Below are 19,562 nucleotides of genomic sequence, written 5' to 3' on the forward strand. Positions count from 1 at the left end.
ACTGTGATTCATTTCCACTTTGCCCTGTGTGTAGACAGGAGCCCCGCAGAGACTGTTCACTCTAGAGATGATGATAGATGAGCCATTGGAGGGTCATAGAAGTGAGTAAAGACCTGTGGAAGCTAAATTGATGAAATGTGATAAATTGCAAAATATGATCAATTCAGAATGAAGGAAACATGTGTGACACGCCCAGCTCCAGGGCTGGGGGGGTACTTGGTACCGGGCCGGACTAGTCCGGCAATTTCGCAGCGGCGTGGCCCGGTTCCGTGACCCTGGCGTTGTCTTTCAATAATAAAGGGATGATGATTATGATATGATGGGAGTTGTAGTTAAAAGAAAAGGTTTGTGACACCACCTGTGGTACTGCGGCTATGTGGGCCGCCGCTGCGCTGTGTATTCCCCGGGGCAGATGACGATGGCGCAGCTGAGGTGATCTTGTTCCCCACAGGTGGAGCAGGACCCCGGGGCAACTGTTGGAGAATCTATTTTTGGGAACTGGTGGGCTTCAGGATGCAGGGCCAGGAATGTGGACAATAATGGACAAGGACTGTAGTTTCCTTACCTTTCACTTTACTTGTTAACCGGTGAGGAAGTCCTGGGAGACCGGTACAGGTGGTGATGATGGTGGTCCGAATAGCCTGGAAGCAGTCGGGGAAGTCACCCTGGCCAGATGGGTCTGAGGCCTACCCGCTACGCTCTTTCCCGGTTTTCAGGGCCTCGCTGCGTTAGCTAGGTTGAGGCCCTCTCCTCTGTCACTTGTAGTAATTCTCTCACCCATATGGCAGGCTGTGCAGGGCGTCGCAGGTACTGCTTTGCTGACAGCAGCTCCCGATCCCTAATCTGCAGCTTTTCCTTCAGGTGGTCTGTGGGGCCAGGAGACTTATAATCCTCCTGCTCTCCTGATTTAGCTACCAGGGCTCGAGTACCCGAGCAGCCACGGACGGTGTCCGGTTTCTAGCGTGCCCTTCTGGGGTGTGCCGGCTTAGCTCCACTCCCCAGAGTATTCCTCCTTGTTCTGCCTTCGTCCACGTGTGAGCTGTGTGGAATCCGGCATACAGCTAACCTTCATCCACTGTTTCAATAAACAGACTGTGTTGCCTTTAAGTCTTTATTTATTAAATGATGATGGATAGGTGGATGATCATAAGAAATGGATGATTGATTGGTAAAAACTATAACAAAAGATACAAATCCATATCAGTACAGGCATATCACAAATAACAGAATGACATACATAGTAGTACTGGTATTTACAGAATCTGCATAACACAGAGAGCAATGCATATGACTGAATACAACATTTACACTGCTGATGCCGCCCTACACCTGCTCTGCATGTATCACAGCCTATGCAATCTGAGTAGAGCCACTGCCACTTCACAGTGCCTACATAACAACTGTACACATATTCCAACACAAATATGTAGTCTAGTACAATGATTCCTACCGGGATCCATTAGTCAGGAGGAACGATTGAAGAAAAGGAACTGGAGCCGGCCATAGCACCTCTGAATCCTATGGAGACACCAAGACATCTGCGTCTCCAACTCAGTAAGGGAAGGGAAAAGGGGCAGTCCAAGGAAGTATCTTTTCCTTAAAGCAACAGGCTCCAAACCACAGAAATACTGTAGAGATGTATGAGGAAAACATAAGAAAGCCAACAGTGACCTCTTGTGGGCAACAAACGATATTACCCTTATCCTATTTAATGAATAGAAGACAGAACACTCCCCGCTTGGCGTTAACCAATGCCACTATTGGACTCCTGAGGGGATAACAACAACACAAGTTCAGTGACTGGTCTGGTGAACAGTTTGTTCTCTCCGAGCTTGCTCACTCTGACCTCTACCTTGCGTACTCTCCCATCCTTGCTGGGAAAGGGTTTGGTGACTAGGCCGAGTGGCCACTCATTTCGGTGTGATTGACTGTCCTTTACAAGTACCACATCGCCAAGTCTGATGTTTGGATGGTCTTTCTGCCATTTTGTTCTGGTTTGCAGAGTGGAGAGATATTGTTTCCTCCATCTGTCCCAAAAGGCATTGGACACGTTTTGTACTTGCCTCCATTGTCTTCTGTAGAGGTCTTTCTCGGTGAATTCTCCAGGTGGAGCTCCTGGGACACAGGTTTTCTGTGTAAGTAACATGGCAGGAGTAAGAACTGTTGAGTCTCCAGAATCTCCAGAAAGAGCTGTCAATGGCCTAGCATTCATGATAGCTGTAACTTCGGCCAAGAACGTAGTCAAGCTTTCGTGGGTAAGTCTGGTGTTTGCTTGCAAGAGGATAGAATCTAGAATCTTGCGTGCAATTCCTATCATTCTTTCCCAGGTGCCTCCCATGTGCGAAGAGTGTGGCGGGTTGAAGGTCCAGGTGCATCCTTGCTCACCTAGGTACCTCTCTACATTTGTAATGTCTAGATTGGAAGGGATTTGGAGTTCTCTTGCTGCTCCAATAAAGTTTGTGCCTCTATCAGAACGAATGTGCTTCACAGGGCCTCTGATAGCAATGAAGCGTCGAAGTGCATTTATGAAACTTGAAGTGTCCATAGATTCTATTACTTCGATATGAACAGCTCTGACAGACAAACAGGTGAATAGAACTGCCCAACACTTTGCTTCGGCATGGGCCTTCCTAGTGCGTCTTGTAGCTACGGACCAGGGGCCGAACACATCCAGTCCAACGTTGGTGAAGGGGGGTTCAGTACTGAGCCTGTCAGGTGGAAGATTGGCCATCTTCTGGTTTTGAAACATGCCACGAAGTTTGCGACACGTAACGCAGTTGAAGATGAGTTTACTCGCGCTTCTCTTCGCTCCGACTATCCATAGTCCAGCCGTTCTTAGACTCCCTTTGGTAAACAAACGACCTTGATGTCTCACCAAGATGTGATGATGTTGAATGAGCAAGGTTGTGACGTGATGACGTCCGGGAATTATTACCGGGTGTTTCTCTGAGACTTCTACCTTAGCTTCTTGAATGCGGCCACCTATTCTCAGCAGCCCATCTTTGTCAATGAACGGGTCGAGTTTCCTCAACGCACTGTCTCTAGGAATGGGTAGTCCTTTGTCGAGATTGTCTATCTCCTTGTTGTAGGCTTCATTTTGTACAACATGGAGTATTGTAATCTTGGCTTTCTCTAGGTTGGGAGCAGTAAACGCATGCTTGCAGTGATGCCAACCTTTACTGCATCTCTGATTTGTTGGTAGTTCGGACTTGTAAAACTGAGTCACGTGTAGTAAAAAAGCGATGGCTCTAACAAGTGAGTACCAGGTTGAGAATCTACTGAACCGATGAGATCCGAGGTGACGTCCTGAAACCACTGTATGAAGAGCTGACACTTGAGGACGAAGGTCTTCATCGACATCTGGATCCACCAGTTCGAATGTATCGGGCCTGCTGATGTAGGATGTTGTTCGGTACAGGAAGGCAGGGCCTGTGAACCATGTAGTGTCCTTAAGGTGACTTTGTGCAACGGATCTAGTCGCATGGTCGGCGGGATTGTGATGAGTAGATACGTAATGCCACTGATCAGGGCGAGTTGATCTTCTTATTCTCAATACCCGGTTGCTGACGTAGACATAGAAGCGTCGTGTTTCGTTGCAGATGTATCCTAGTACCACCTTGCTGTCAGTGTAGAACTCTGCATCTTTGATCTCCTGATTCATTCCATCTGAGATAAGTTCAGCCAGCTCTACTGCAAGGACGGCAGCACAGAGTTCCAGTCTAGGTATCGAGTGTTCACGGAGTGGCGCCAGTTTTGTCCGACTCATGACGAACCCAATATGGATCTGTTCATTCACATCAGTGGTTTTAAGGTATACTACCGCTGCGATTGCTTTGACTGATGCATCGCAGAAGATACAAAGTCTTTGAGATTTGACTTCGGTGGATGGCACAGGAGCGTATGGTCGGTTCACATGAAGATCGGTCAAGGCCTTGAGAGACTTCCTCCACTCTGCCCACAGGTGTGCCTTTTCTGCAGGAAGTGTATCATCCCAATCAGATGTCTCTTGGGTGAAGTCTCTTAGCATCATTTTACCTTGGACGGTAACTGGAGCTACGAATCCCAGAGGATCGTACAAACTATTCACAAAGGAAAGGACACCTCTACGTGTGAAGGACTTTTCTTCTTTGTTGATCTGAAAGGTGAAGGCATCTGTCTTCAAGTCCCAAAGTAGTCCTAGGCTCCGTTGCATGGGAAGAGAGTCGATGCTCAGGTCTATGCCCTTCAGATCACTGGAATAGTCTTGAGAGGGAAAGGCTTCCATCAGTTCTCGGCTATTGGATGCAATCTTATGCAACCTTAAGTTGGACTGAGCGAGCATTTCTTGAGCTCTTTTTAGAAGACTGATTGCTGCCTCGTTTGTGGGTGTGGATTTTAAGCAGTCGTCTACGTAGAAATCCTTTTCCACAAAGGATCTAACATCCGACCCGTACTTCTCTTCACCTTCTTTGGCGGAATTCCTGAGACCGTAGATAGCCACGGCGGGGGAAGGACTGTTCCCGAAGATATGTACCCTCATCCGGTACTCTATGATGTCTTTATCTGGGTCGTTGTCACGGTACCAGAAGAACCTCAGGTAGTTTCTGTGTTCCTTTTTGACGAGAAAGCAGTGGAACATCTGTTGGATGTCAGCCATAAATGCCACCGTATCTCTGCGGAAACAGAGTAGAACTTCTAAGAGTCTGTTGTTGAGGTCTGGGCCAGATAGTAGGACATCATTCAACGAGACGTCTTCGCACTTGGCACTTGAGTCGAACACCACTCTTATTTGGCCTGGCTTTTTAGGATGGTACACTCCGAAGATGGGTAAGTACCAGCGTTCCTCAGAGTCCCGTAGTGTAGGTGCGATCTCTGCATGGTTATTTCGGAATATCTTCTCCATGAAGGTAAAGAAATGTTCTCTCATCTCGGGAGACTTCTTGAGCTTGTGTCTGAGGGAGACAAATCGACTGTAGACCTGTTTCCTGTTGTTGGGTAGGCGTTGTCTCCGTGGTCGGAATGGTAAGGGTGCCACCCAGCTGTTCGACTTGTCTTTGGTTATTTCTTGGTCCATGATATCCAAGAACATCCTGTCTTCTATGGACATTGCTGTTTTGTTGTCCTCTTTGGTCCTGTGGAAGACTGTACAGCATATGTGGTCTTGTTCGCCCTCACAAGCGTGGTCTTCGTTGGAAGGAACTGCGAAAGGACATGGCAGAGGAGTACTGCTTGGTAATTCCTTTACCAACAGACTGTTGTGACATGGTCGGAAGAAAGACGGACGTCCATTTTCTAGTGTGTTGGTGAGCATACTGTTGACTGAGGCTGGCTTGTGTGCTCCTCCTAGACAGACATCTCCTATTACGACCCATCCTAGGTCAAGTCTCTGCGCATATGGAGCGTTCTGGGAGCCGTTAATGGACTCTCTAGCCTTATGCACACGTACCATGTCTCTTCCAAGGAGTAAGGCTATTGGAGCTTCTGAGTCCAGTTCTGGAATCAGGTGAGCTATACGCTTCAGATGGGGGTGATGAGCTGCTACCTCTGGTGAAGGTATCTCGGACCTGTTGTCAGGAATCTGGTTGCACTCCAGTATGGTAGGTAATGATAGGCAGGTCTGGCCATCTATGGATTCCACCTTGTACCCGCTTGCCTTCCTCCCCGCCGTCTCAACGGTACCTGTCTTCATCAGTGTTCTTCTGTTTTCCATCGTGTTCTTCTGCTTGCGGCAACGCTCGTGTAGGTGGTCCAGGGTGTAAGGCTGTATTGTGATCCGTGCTGTCACATTCTGCACATTTCACGCTAGCTTCGCAGTTCCTGGCCATGTGCGATGTTGCAGCACAGCATTTGAAGCAGATGTTGTGTTCCTTGAGGAAGCCTTTGCGATCCTCTAGAGACTTCTCCCTGAAGGCTCTGCATTTTAGTAGAGGATGTGGTTTCCGGTGTAGAGGACACTGTTTACTGATATCCTGGGGTTTGTTCTCTTCTGGAGGATGCTTACTCTCTTTGTGAGCAGGACCTGAGGAGACAATGTTAGTTTTGTGGACCGCCACGGGTGTCCTACTGGGTTTGACACCGGGGGCGGTGGTACATGACAGAGTAAAATCAAAACTAGGGTCATTTCTGATTTTAGCTTGCTGAGCTACAAAATCTACAAATACGGCAAAAGGAGGGAATGGCGCGTTATGTGTTTGCTTATACCGTGAACCATGTGAGACCCACTTTTCTTGTAGATTGTAATGAAGTTTTTGCACTATCGGATTGACACCCCTAGCGGTATCCAAGAATGCCAATCCGGGCAAATCTCCTTCCTCTTGGGCAACCTGTAACTCTACTAAGAGATCGCTTAGCTCTCTTAGCCTTTGAAAGCCTTTGGGTCCTATCTTAGGGAAGTCATCAATTCTTTTAAACAGAGCATTTTCAATAACTTCTATGGACCCATAGCATTCATCAAGTCTCTTCCACGCCAAGTGTAGACCTTTGGGTGGGTTTTTAATGTTAATGTCTCTTAGTCTTTTGGCGTGTTCTACCGATTCACTACCAAGCCATTTTACCAGGAGGTCTAACTCCTCACTACAAGAAAGGTCCAAACCTCTTATGGTGTTCTGGAACGAGGCTCGCCACGACCTATAATTCTCGGCACGATCATTTGAACTTTACAAGTCCTTTTGTGACCAGATCTCGACGAGCAAAGAACTTTGCAAAGTCCATGGTGGCTTGGTCAGTGCTGGTGCGAGCTGGTGTATGGTCGTGTCTATTGTGTGGTGTATCACCATACCTGTAGGGTGTTTCCGCCTTCGGAAAGTCAGCATAGTACCTCCCCGGAGAGAAAGGTGTCTCTTTGTGGTAAAATGGTGGTTGTACCTTCCACCCTGTGGAATAGTAGTTTTGGTGAACCTCCTCGTGCTGTACACTCTCTTGCTTGAAGCGGTGTAATTCAAGGTTGGATGGCTGGCCGTCTGCGTAGTCTGTTTGGTGAAGCACATCTGAGCTGTCATCTATCCTGGAGTATTGGTAGATGTATTCTGCGACGCGCTGTGCTGGATCCTGCTGGTTTAGGTCCGGCCCAAGAACATCGCTACGTCTTCCTTCGGGTTGCTCTGCCGCTTCCAGGAACTCTGCCTTTGCTATTGCGGCCGCTGTCTCCTTTTCTACGGCAAGTCTTTCTAAAGTCAGTTGCAGACGTGCATTCTCTGCTTCTTGTTCTGATTGCAGACGTGCACTCTCTGTCTGTTTTAGTTTGAGTTGCATTTCCTGTTCAGCGAAGGAGGACCTCACTTTAGCTGCTTCGGCCTCAGCGCGGGCGACGGCAGCAAGCTCCCTAATTGAGGATTTAGTAGAGCTTGCCCGTGACCTTGTCTTCAGGGAAGACGCTCGGCTGACAGACATTGTGCACTTGGCTGCAGACTATTTTAGCGGGAAACAGAGTCTATTTGCGGACGGCCTTCCGCGTGGTGGAGAGTGGAATGGTGGTTTCTGGCGTACTGCGGTCTAGTCACTGCGGCTGTATGGTGGCTGCTGCGACATCCATATGCGGTACAGCGTGGATGTTAGCGGTCCCGTACTACAGCCTGCGACCGGCTATCTTTACTGGAGCTGGACTGCGCTCTTGTTCTATGTAGCTGTATGGCGGCTGCTGTAATACCCGTGTGCCGTGTAGCGTGGGTGTTAGCTGTCCCGTACAGTTCGTACAATCGCTGCCTGCGACCAGCAGCCCGTTTTTACTGTTCTGCCTTCGTCCACGTGTGAGCTGTGTGGACTCCGGCATACAGCTAACCTTCATCCACTGTTTCAATAAACAGACTGTGTTGCCTTTAAGTCTTTATTTATTAAATGATGATGGATAGGTGGATGATCATAAGAAATGGATGATTGATTGGTAAAAACTATAACAAAAGATACAAATCCATATCAGTACAGGCATATCACAAATAACAGAATGACATACATAGTAGTACTGGTATTTACAGAATCTGCATAACACAGAGAGCAATGCATATGACTGAACACAACATTTACACTGCTGATGCCGCCCTACACCTGCTCTGCATGTATCACAGCCTATGCAATCTGAGTAGAGCCACCGCCACTTCACAGTGCCTACATAACAACTGTACACATATTCCAACACAAATATGTAGTCTAGTACAATGATTCCTACCGGGATCCATTAGTCAGGAGGAACGATTGAAGAAAAGGAACTGGAGCCGGCCATAGCACCTCTGAATCCTATGGAGACACCAAGACATCTGCGTCTCCAACTCAGTAAGGGAAGGGAAAAGGGGCAGTCCAAGGAAGTATCTTTTCCTTAAAGCAACAGGCTCCAAACCACAGAAATACTGTAGAGATGTATGAGGAAAACATAAGAAAGCCAACCGTGACCTCTTGTGGGCAACAAACGATATTACCCTTATCCTATTTAATGAATAGAAGACAGAACACTCCTTTTTGCCTCCTTGTCAGACTCTGTTCCCCTAGGCTTTTCTCAGCCCCCCGTAGGGATGTGTCGGTCGGGAACGATCCGACACAAAGATCCGACTCTCCTGTGACTGACAGGAGCCGGATCACCACTGAGAGCCACTAAATTCTCTTAACGGCTCTCACTGGGCGTAAAATATGACTGTTTGGTCGGCAAAACCCCGCCCACCTGAAAAAAACCGCCCACTTCGAAAATTGGCTTGTTGTGGGTGGGCGGAGTTGAGCCACGGTTGGGTGTGCTTTCGGTGGCGGTAAACACGTTTTTAATAAGGAGCCATAAACGATCTGAAAGATCTGGCTCTTTTTGGTGAGCGGAGCCATGGGAACCGGATCTCCAAAAAGAGCCGGACTGCCCATCACTAGCTTCCCGACCTCAGGAGGAGCCGGTCTGCTCTCCTCAAACTCTTGGCTCCAACTCCTCTCACTCCAACGGTCAACTCCCAACTGTCACTCCCCTAACTCCTCCCCCAGGTCAGAGCTTCTGGGAAGCTCCCCAGAACACCAGGTTTAGAGCTCCCTCTGCTGGCCCGGAGTAGGAACTGTGTTGAATGAAGGTACTTACTGACCAAGGGACCCCACGCTTGCTTCCAGGCTTAGTATTAACCCCTCTGTGGGGGAAACACTACTGTGACAACCAGACCACTGGGGTGCCACACAGGAGCCTATTCCCCGTAATCCCACTCCTGACATCAAAAAACTCATTCAACTCACATCTGACAAACACCTGAAACTAGGCACAATAGATCAAAAACTAGCAGAATTTCTGGATAAAATACATCCCAAAACACCAGTATTCTATACACTGTCTAAGATTCATAAGAACTTTAACAAACCCCCAGGCAGACCCATTGTAGCCTCCACGGAATCTGTTACCTCACCCTTGTCAATTGCCTTGGAGAAAATGCTGACACCTCTTGTGCCGCTTATTCCCTCATTTCTTAGAGATACTACTGACATGCCCACCAGGGCCGTGGGGCACTCGGGACCGGGCCGGTTCTGTTGGGAAGTCACGGCGGCAGGGGCCGACTCCATGACCCTGACGGTGTTGTTTAAATGAGGGATATGTACAGGGGGATAAGTCATGACGCCACCTGTGGTATTCGGCAATGTATGGCTGATGCTGCTGGATAAAACCACCGGGGCAGATGGTGATGCAGCAATGATGGTACAGCTCCCCACAGGTGGAGCAGGGCCCCAGGCCAACCGTTATAGTCTATGATGGAGGAATTAACGTTGGGGTGCAGGACCGAAGACGCAGCCAATAACTGGATGACACAGGGACTGTAGTTTCCTTTACCTTTTTACTTGATAGTGAATGGTGCAAGCCAGTGAAACTAGTTCAGATGGTAACAGAGGTCCGGGCAGTCTGGAAGCAATTGGGGATCCACCTTGCCAGGTCGGTTCGGAGGCCTTCCTTCTGTACTGTCCTGTGTAGGTCCCTGCTGCTTAAAGCTATGCTGTGGCCCTCTTCCTGGTGTTTCAAAGGCTAAGAGAGCTAAGCGATCTCTTAGTAGAGTTACAGGTTGCCCAAGAGGAAGGAGATTTGCCCGGATTGGCATTCTTGGATACCGCTAGGGGTGTCAATCCGATAGTGCAAAAACTTCCTTACAATCTACAAGAAAAGTGGGTCTCACATGGTTCACGGTATAAGAAACATCTCACTCTTATGGCAGGTGGCACGAGTCTTTTACAGGTGCCGCTCCTCTGGTCTCGATTTTGGGCTCTAATATGCTGCTGTGCCCTGGGCGTTCTGTGTGGCCAGACAACATGCAGTCTCCTGTCCTCCGGATTCATCTGCTGAGCCTTCAGTACCCGGACAACCAAGGACTCCAGCATCCTGTTCCTAGCGCTCTTCTCTGGGGCGAGCTCTCTTCCTGCTCCGCTCCCCAGGCTCTTTCATCAGAGATTGTCTGCTTGATTCTGCTCTGCTCTCCTCTTCCCTGTTTCTGACCCCTTCCCCAGGCCAGGATGTATAGGGAAGCTCCCCTTAAACTGGGTTCTTGAGCTCCCCATTCTGGTCTGGAGTCAGGAAAGTGTTAACTGCTGGTGCTACCTAGTATGGGGAAGTCTCTTCTTGCTTCCAGGCATAACATCACCCCCTGTGAGGAGGGAACACTACTGTGGCAACCGGACCACTGGGGTGCCACATTACCAACTTCCTCTCTTGCTTTAGAGACATACCCCTTATTCCTCCTAATTTATTTATTTATTTATTCCTCCTAATAGCGTCTTAGGGACCCTTGACGTTAACAGTCTATACACGAGTATTGACAACTGTTATGGTGTTGACTCTGTAGAATGGTTTCTGAAACCAAGAGTACAATCACAGCACCACAGATATCATTCTGCACCAACCTGCTTCAAATAATATTGGAAAAGAACTTCTTCCTCTTTGAGGACCAATATTATACACAAGGGGACCACAATGGGATCGAATGTGGCCCCGCCGTATGCAAACATCGTCATGGCCAGATTTGGAGAAGATTTTATACGGCCTCATCCACTCTACACAGACATAGTCATTTGGAAACGATACATCGACGATGTGTTCATTATTTGGAATGACAGCAAAAATACACTCGAGGACTTTGTTAGGGACATTAATATGTGTCTATCTGGTATTACATTCAGTCTGAATTATCATGGTATAGATATCAATTTTTTTGATACAATCGTACACATGACCAAAGAGAGTACTATCTGGATGGACTGATATACTAAGCCAATGGATAAAAACTGTCTTCTACATTTCACAAGCTGCCATCCACAACATATGTAAAGGGCCTTACCGAAGTCCCAACATGAAAGAGTATGCAGGATTGTCTCTGATGACAAACAACGTGCTATCAGACTCAGAGAGATGAAATCTAAATTTATAGAAAGGGGTTACCCAAGTGACTTAGCCAGACATGACAACTCATCCAGTATACGCAGCAGATCAACTAACCCATGTATACCATTCATCAGCAGGTACCACCCTTTCCATCCCTTAATCAGGAATTCTTTGTTAAGACACTGGTCCCGATTTCGGTCAGCATATCCTCATATTTCTGAATTCCCGGCTCACCGATTATTCTGCCATAAGAGAAGCCAGAATCTCCGGGACACACTAGTCTGGGCGGATATAGGCTCAAACCAGATCACACCCAGCCAAAAGACACTTCCCAATCCACGCAAAGGCAACTTCCCATGCCTACACTGTGTATAATGTTCCAACCTAACGAAAGTGGAAACATTCTCCCATCCACACACAAGCAAGTGTTCAGGATTAATGGATTTTTTACTTGTGACTCAAGTTTTGTTGTGTATCTCATCAAGTGCTCGTGTGGTCTCGCATATGTTGGCGAAACCACACAACATATCCAGGACCGCATTAGCAAACATAAGTCCACCATTAGATGTAGACATATATTGCTACCGATCCCTGCACACTTTATCTCACATGGACATACGATATCTCAACTTAAGTATCAGGTGATCGAGCATGTCCTTCCGAACAGAAGGGGTGGTGATCGGGAACAGAAACTTAAGGAACAAGAGGCCCTTTGGATCTTCACCCTTAAGACCCTCGAACCATTTGGCTTAAACCGAGAGTATGAAACGTTTTAACAATATATAGTCTGTATGCTGCGGGTAACTACAACATCTTGGGCAAATGTTATTTTGTACATAAGTATATGCAGGTATATCATATAATATAACTTATATCCCGTTCTTTTGGATATTATCCCTTATATCTGTTACAGGGACATCTAGGCACAAACTATCAATACTATTCTCATAGTACAAAATTACAGAGTCTATTAAAGGTTATATTTCTTCCCTGTACATCAATATACACATCTGTTAGGTATATTGACATCTGACACATCATAACCCTTTTGTATATCTATTTATTGCTATACTTCATGTTATAGTATATACAATTTTTTTTATATATATATATATATGTAACATTTCAGTCATGTATTCTGACTTCTAATTCCATTATTTTACCTCCACAGATATCGTAATTATCCCTCACTGTAACCCTTGTGTCATCCTGTACACCTTTTCCTACCCTCTGTTCATGCTCTACTACTCAGGTCTGACCACTATCGTCCACTTCACGCTAGTGTAATACTATTGTATGGTTTGAGGATTTCGATAGCGTTTAGGGCAATGACAGCCAGAGACGAGTTTGTGGTACAAGATGTTTATGATATGTAACCACGGTAGATACACAACAGAAATACACAGTATAACAAACACAAAAATACCTTTCTGAAACGGAGCGAAGGGGATTCCCGGGGCCACGCACCGGACTCCCCCAGGGAGACCACCAGAGCGAACCCCTATACAGGGACTGTCCGGCAATCAACCCCGGAAGGCCTAAATGCGCCGCAGCCGGGACACAAGGGGCAAGCGGTAAAGTCCAGAAGTGTCCGTACGGAATGAAAGTCCAGAATGGTTATGAACCGGAAGAAACCCGGCAGACGTGCTGACAAAAGACGGCAGACGGAGTCCGGGCACAGTTTGAAGAAACCGGGTATGGTCCAGAGTCGGTCGGTAGATCTTCAGGAGGATCCAAAGGTAATCCAGTAGCAGCAGCAGCAAAGCAGGAGCACACAGCAAGCAGTATACTCAGGCACTGGACTAAGCTTAGAGGCGGCCTTTTAAGCAGCTGGACAGGAAGTAGGGCAACAGAACACAAAACTCCATGTTAACCGAGGGCAAGCTTTTTCAAAAGAGGACTGGAAAACCCGGAAACCTGACATTACTCCCCCCCCCAGAAACGGCCTCAGGACGGGTCAGGGCCCGGCTTGTCCGGGTACCGTCGATGAAACTGAGCGATCTTCCGTGGTGCTCGAATGTTACCCACCGGTTCCCAGGAATCGTCCTCGGGGGCGTACCCCTGCCAACGTACCAGATACTGAAGCCGACGACGATGAAGCCGGGAGTCAATAATGTCCTCAACCACGAACTGCTCCTCGCCGTCGACCATCACAGGCGGAGGAGGAGGCACGACACGACCATGAAACGTATTGGGAGAGACGGATTTGAGGAGAGAAACATGAAAGACCGGGTGTACCTTTAGATGGTGCGGTAACCGCAGCCGACAGGCCACAGGGCTCACGATCCCGGTGATCTTGAACGGACCGATGAATTTTTGTCCCAGTTTCTGCGAAGGAACACCCAATCTCAGGTTCTTGGTGGACAACCATACAGAGTCCCCTACCTTATACATGGGTGCCGGTCTCCGGTGAGCGTCTGCCGACCTCTTGTAACGCTCCTGAGCTGTAGCCACAGTGTCCTTCAGAACCTCCTGATTTTGTCGTAGCTCTGTTAATCTGTCCTCCACCGCAGGCACTGAGACCGCAACCGGTGACCTAGGCAAAATAGTCGGATGGTAACCCAAGTTAGCAAAGAAGGGCGTTACCTTAGTGGAGCTGCTCTGAGTGTTGTTATATGAGAACTCCGCCAACGGAAGCATCTTCAACCAATCGTCCTGCAGATGGCTGACATAACAGCGAAGGTATTGTTCCAGTGTTTGATTGGTCCGTTCGGTTTGCCCATTTGTCTGAGGATGGTATGCAGAAGACAAACAGACATCAATCTGGAGTGCCGTACAAAACCCCTTCCAGAACCTAGACGTGAACTGCACGCCCCGGTCAGAGATGATCTCGTCTGGTACCCCATGCAATCGGAATACGTTCTGGATAACCAGATCCACTGTCTCTGCGGCTGAGGGAAGACCGGCACACGGAATAAAGTGAGCAGCTTTAGTCAACCGATCCACCACCACTAAAATGGTATTGTGACCGTCTGAGACGGGCAACTCCACAATAAAATCCATTGAGATAGACCCCCAAGGGCGAGATGGCACGGGTAACGGTTGGAGGAGTCCTGTAGGAGCCACACGAGGGACCTTGCACCGGGCACAAACCACACATGAGTGGACATAGTCCTTTACGTCCTTTAAACAGGTAGGCCACCAGAAAAAACGGTTCAGAAATTCCTGCGTCTTCTGTACCCCCCTATGACCAGCCAACACGGAGTCATGGACCAACTTGAGAACCCGAAGTCTTACGGCCTCCGGGACATAAATGCGTCGCTCTCTCAACCACACACCATTCCGAAGAACAAGAGTTACATCATTCGGGGGGGCAGCAAGAAATACGTCACCATCATAGGCCAGCTTGATGTCCTTCCACAAGTCCTGGTCCTGGATTACTCCAACGAAATTGGCATCCGATAACACGGTCTGAGACGGGGTTCCAGGCACGGAGTCCACGGCGTGGATTCGGGACAAGGCATCGGCTTTCCCATTACGTGAACCTGGACGGTATGTAACGACAAAATTGAACTGGTTAAGGAATAGGCTCCAACGGGCTTGCCGTGGAGACAGGCACCTGGCAGACTTAAGAAATTCCAGATTACGATGATCTGTGAGTACTATCACTTGCTGCGCGGCTCCCTGTAAGTGGTGTCTCCATTCCTTGAAAGCGGAAATAATCGCTAACAATTCCTTGTCCGCAATGCCATAGTTCCTTTCTGCAGGGGACAACCGGCGGGAAAAGAAAGCACACGGATGTAAGAGACTCTTGTCCCCAGTCCTTTGTGAAAGGATGGCCCCTAATGCGTAGTCGGAAGCATCGACTTCCACGATAAAGGGAAGTGCGGGATTCGGATGTACCAATATAGGCGCTGAGGTAAAACAAACCTTGAGACGATGGAAAGCTTCCTGGGCCTGGGCGGACCACACAAACTTCTGTCCTTTCTTGGTTAACAGAGTGATGGGACGAACGATCTCTGAAAAATTACGGATAAAACGTCGGTAAAAGTTGGCAAAACCGACAAAGCGTTGTACCTCCTTGATGTTCCCCGGTTCCGGCCAGTCTAGAATTGCTTGTATCTTGCCAGACTCCATGTTCAGTCCCTGAGGAGAGATGACATAACCTAAGAATTGTATTTGTGAGCAGTGGAACTCGCATTTCTCCAGTTTGATGTACAGGTGGTTTTCCCTCAGCCGGGTAAGTACGGTCTTGACGTGTTCCTGGTGTTCCTGTAGGGAATCAGAAAAGATTAGGATATCGTCCAGATAAATCACCATGAATTGGTCCATGATATCCCTAAAAATATCGTTAACTAGATGTTGGAAAGTCGCGGGAGCGTTACAAAGTCCAAAAGGCATCACTAGGTACTCAAAATGTCCATACCGACATCGGAACGCGGTCTTCCACTCGTCTCCGGGACGTATACGGAGTAGATTGTATGCCCCACGGAGATCCAATTTGGTGAATATTTTTGCCTGTTGGACCCTCTCCAATAGCTCAGGAATCAACGGTAACGGATACCGGTTCCGGATAGTTATTTTATTCAGTTCCCGGTAGTCAATACAGGGTCTCAGAGTCCCCTCTTTCTTTTTCACGAAAAAGATGGGTGCCCCTGCTGGTGAGGTAGACGGACGAATGAATCCCTTAGCTAGACTTTCATCAATGTATTCTTTTAGTGCTTCTAGCTCAGGTGCCGCCAACGGGTAGACATGACCAAACGGGATCTCCGCCCCTGGGAGTAAGTCTATGGGGCAATCATACGGTCTATGCGGGGGAAGCCGATCGGCTTTTCTTTTGTCGCATATATCCGCAAAGTCATTATACACCGGGGGTAGAACAGGTACCTGTACAGTGCCCTCCGCATTCGGTGTTACTGGAACCGGAACAGTTGGACTAATGGTCGGAATACTCTGCGGGGGGAAGGATATTTCCTTAGTTTCCCAATCGATGACCGGATTTGTAGACCGTAGCCACGGAATACCTAGAATAATCGGAAAATGAGGAGAAGAAATTAACATGAAAACAAGGGTCTCCTGCTGACCTGGCTTCATGACGCATTCTAGCGGTACGGTTTCCCGATCAACTGGTCCAGAGATTAACGGAGATCCGTCAACCGTCTCCATGGTAACCGGTGAGGATCTTTGCTGAGTCCGGATACCGTGTTTCCTGGCAAAAGAGGAGTCCATGAAATTTCCCCCTGCCCCAGAATCTATCATTGCAGAGGTAGGTATTAGCTGTCCCTCCCACCGGATCTGAATGGGGAGCGAGCAATGGGTATATTTCCCTTCCGAGTCCTTCGGTGAGGTTGACATTACAGTCAAGGGAAATACCGCATCCAGGTGTCCACTTGCCTCCGAGATATCGGACTCTGCGTCCGTGTTGTCACACTCTGCCATGGCTGCCAATACCTTATTTGGGCGATTCGGACGTTTCGGGCAGTCGATCAAGAAATGGTCCGATTGACCGCAATAGAAACACAAACGCTCACGGAGCCGGTGTTCGCGACGTTCATTGGTCTCTCGCTTTTGCAGAGAGTCTACTTGCATAGGAACGTCCTCGGCCTCCCGTGGCGTCCTGAGAGCGGGTTCTCTGGAAGGAAAGGCAAAGTTGTTTACACGGTTTACAGCTGCCCATTTTTCCTGCCTACGTTCCGTCAAGCGGGTATCAATACGCACACAGTGCTGGAGAAACAGTTCAAACTCCCCTGGAGATTCGGAACGAGCTAACTCGTCTTTGATGGTACCGGACAAACCCTTTCTGAAAACAGACAATAATGCATTGTTTCCCCAGTCGGTGTCTACCACTAACCTCTTAAATTCAGTGGCGTATTCAACGACAGAACGCTTTCCCTGACGTAAGGAAAGGAGAGCCGATTCAGCGGTAGCACGGCGATTTGGATCATCAAACATCTGCGCCATTGCGGTCAGAAAGTCCTCTAGGTGATTTAAACGGATGTCCCGGTTCTCTATCATAGGATTAGCCCAAGCCAGTGCTCGTGAGGTTAATAACATAATTATACATAACACTTTGGACCGGTCAGAACGGTAATAATCAGCATGTACATCAAAAAACAGTATACATTGGTTCACAAATCCACGAAACTGACTACGGTCACCATTGAAACGGAATGGGGGTAACCTAGGCATACCGGCAGCTGATACGGACGTAGTGGGGCCGGCTTCCTGAGCCTCCACTCTGACTTGCAAATCCTGTATAGCCGGACCCAGTACCTGGTGATCATGGCCCAGCTGTGTCTCCACATCTCTAAGTTTAGTCTGCACCACCTCCATCTCCTGCTGCAAGGAGTTAATCATAGAAAAGAGCTGATCTACTCGTGTCTCAGTCATTGCCCCAGCGAAATCCTCTTAGGGCCTGAGTATAATGTAATACTATTGTATGGTTTGAGGATTTCGATAGCGTTTAGGGCAATGACAGCCAGAGACGAGTTTGTGGTACAAGATGTTTATGATATGTGTGAGGCAAATCCCGGGATATGAAGATGAATTATGACTCCAGTCATAATCCCTCATCACTCCCTGGCAGTGCCCCCTCCCTTCTTGTTCTCAGTGTTCCACTTACACCTCCATGGCCATGTCCTGTGATATGGAGATGAGGTGGTGTGGGAACAATGGACACAGGATGACTCCCTGCCGTCACCCTGTAACAAGAGTTGTATCTCATTAGCAAGGCTATGGAACTAGCTAGACAGAACGACTCCAGTAAAAAATGGTTCATATCTCGCAAGCCATATTTCCGATAAATATGGCAACCATAAAAATGGTGTCTCTGCATGCGGACGATGCCGGCACACCCTTTTTATGGGAGCAGGACATTGGGAAATGCCCCAGGCGTGATATCAGCCAATGGGGAACTGGCAGACAGGTCATGAGTCCCCTCGTTCTGTAGCTAAATTCATAACTGTCACAATGAGAGCATTGGCGTCCGCCTACGACGCTCCCAGGCAAAGTTATGGCCATATTCCATGTTGTGGATTTTGTCCATAACTCCAGCCAGGGGTGGAGCAGTGCTCCCTCTGAGGTCACGAAGGTAGGAGGGGACCTGGATTTGTCCAGGTTGATAACCCTACTTCGGCCATTTTCCAGTGTTCTTTTCGCTGGGGGCACGTGTAGGAAACATCTGTGGGAAGGATCCTAGAAACCTGGGTACAGCGCCCCCCTGTGGCCAGACGCAACAAGGTAACTGCTGGAACTGTGTATGCCTGTTTGTAACCCATGCTTTGATTGTAACTGTACTCTGACATATGTATATTCTGTAGATTCCCTATTGTATATATTGTAGTTTCTAGTGTGCTAGGCTGATTAAATTATATAATTAATCTTGGGCTGTTCTGTTATCTCGATCTTGAATCCCACGTCTGTGTGTTCGGCTAATAGTTACCGTAAATCGGTTGGTGGCAGCGAATTGTGCCAAGGATTATTGTGGGGAGGCCAGTGAGATTCGGGGAGATTTTATATATTCCGCCCGCGGAGGTCGGGGGAATATATACCTTACTCTCACCGGGGACCCTTCAATAATCGGCATAAGTAGTATAGCGGCCTCCTTGCTTATGGTCGGGCAATTCCATAATTGGCCTGACTATAAGAGGGGCGCTAGAGAGCGCGTCACGTGCTCTGTCTGTCGGTCGGGAGGTATAAAGGAGGGGTGACCCCCACTTGTTACCCCCCCGATTGTGACGTACTGGTAGCCAGCGCGGGGGATTTCTGAGTGACCCCCCCGGTGGTTTGTGACATATTGGTGGCATAGCGGTGGGATCGAGATAATAGTGTGTGTGAGTGTGAGACCCATACTCCCAGACACTAAAGACTGCCTGCAGCAGCTGTGGCTGCTGGGGTCTTCAGACTAGCTCAACACTAGAGTGTCAGAGTGCAGATACTGTAAGGTGTGTGGAGGCATCAGGTGTCAGTTCTGTGTCAGTGACCAAAAGTCTGCAAGAATGGCTGATGGCACCAGGAGCAGAGCTATGCAACTGGCCAATGCTAAGGCAGGAGCCGAAGAGAGGGAGGACGGTGCTGTGGACAGCAATGAGGAGGTTGCCCACGAGTCCTCCAGGAGCTCGACGCCAGAAAACCGTTCTGCCGAGGACATTGCGCAAAATGGCACTGCTGGACAAGATGAGGAGGAGCTCACCCAAGGTTCCTCAACGAGCCAGATGCCAGCCCTCCGCTCTGAAAGGGACAGTGAATCGCCTAGCTCTGCAGCGTGCCGCAGATCACCACGTGCCATTCCACCGAGCCTGGGAGGCTCGGATAGCCTTCTTCAAATGGCTAT

General features: G+C 48.4%; 1 protein-coding gene across 1 annotated transcript in view; it reads right to left on the reverse strand.

Moving 5' to 3' along the window:
- LOC142259134 (uncharacterized) overlaps positions 1-19,562 on the reverse strand; it is a 145,656-nt gene that overhangs the window by 72,255 nt on the left and 53,839 nt on the right. The gene's annotated exons all lie outside the window — the stretch shown is intronic.

Source organism: Anomaloglossus baeobatrachus, chromosome 1 (assembly GCF_048569485.1).
Source record: "Anomaloglossus baeobatrachus isolate aAnoBae1 chromosome 1, aAnoBae1.hap1, whole genome shotgun sequence".
Taxonomy (NCBI): domain Eukaryota; kingdom Metazoa; phylum Chordata; class Amphibia; order Anura; family Aromobatidae; genus Anomaloglossus; species Anomaloglossus baeobatrachus.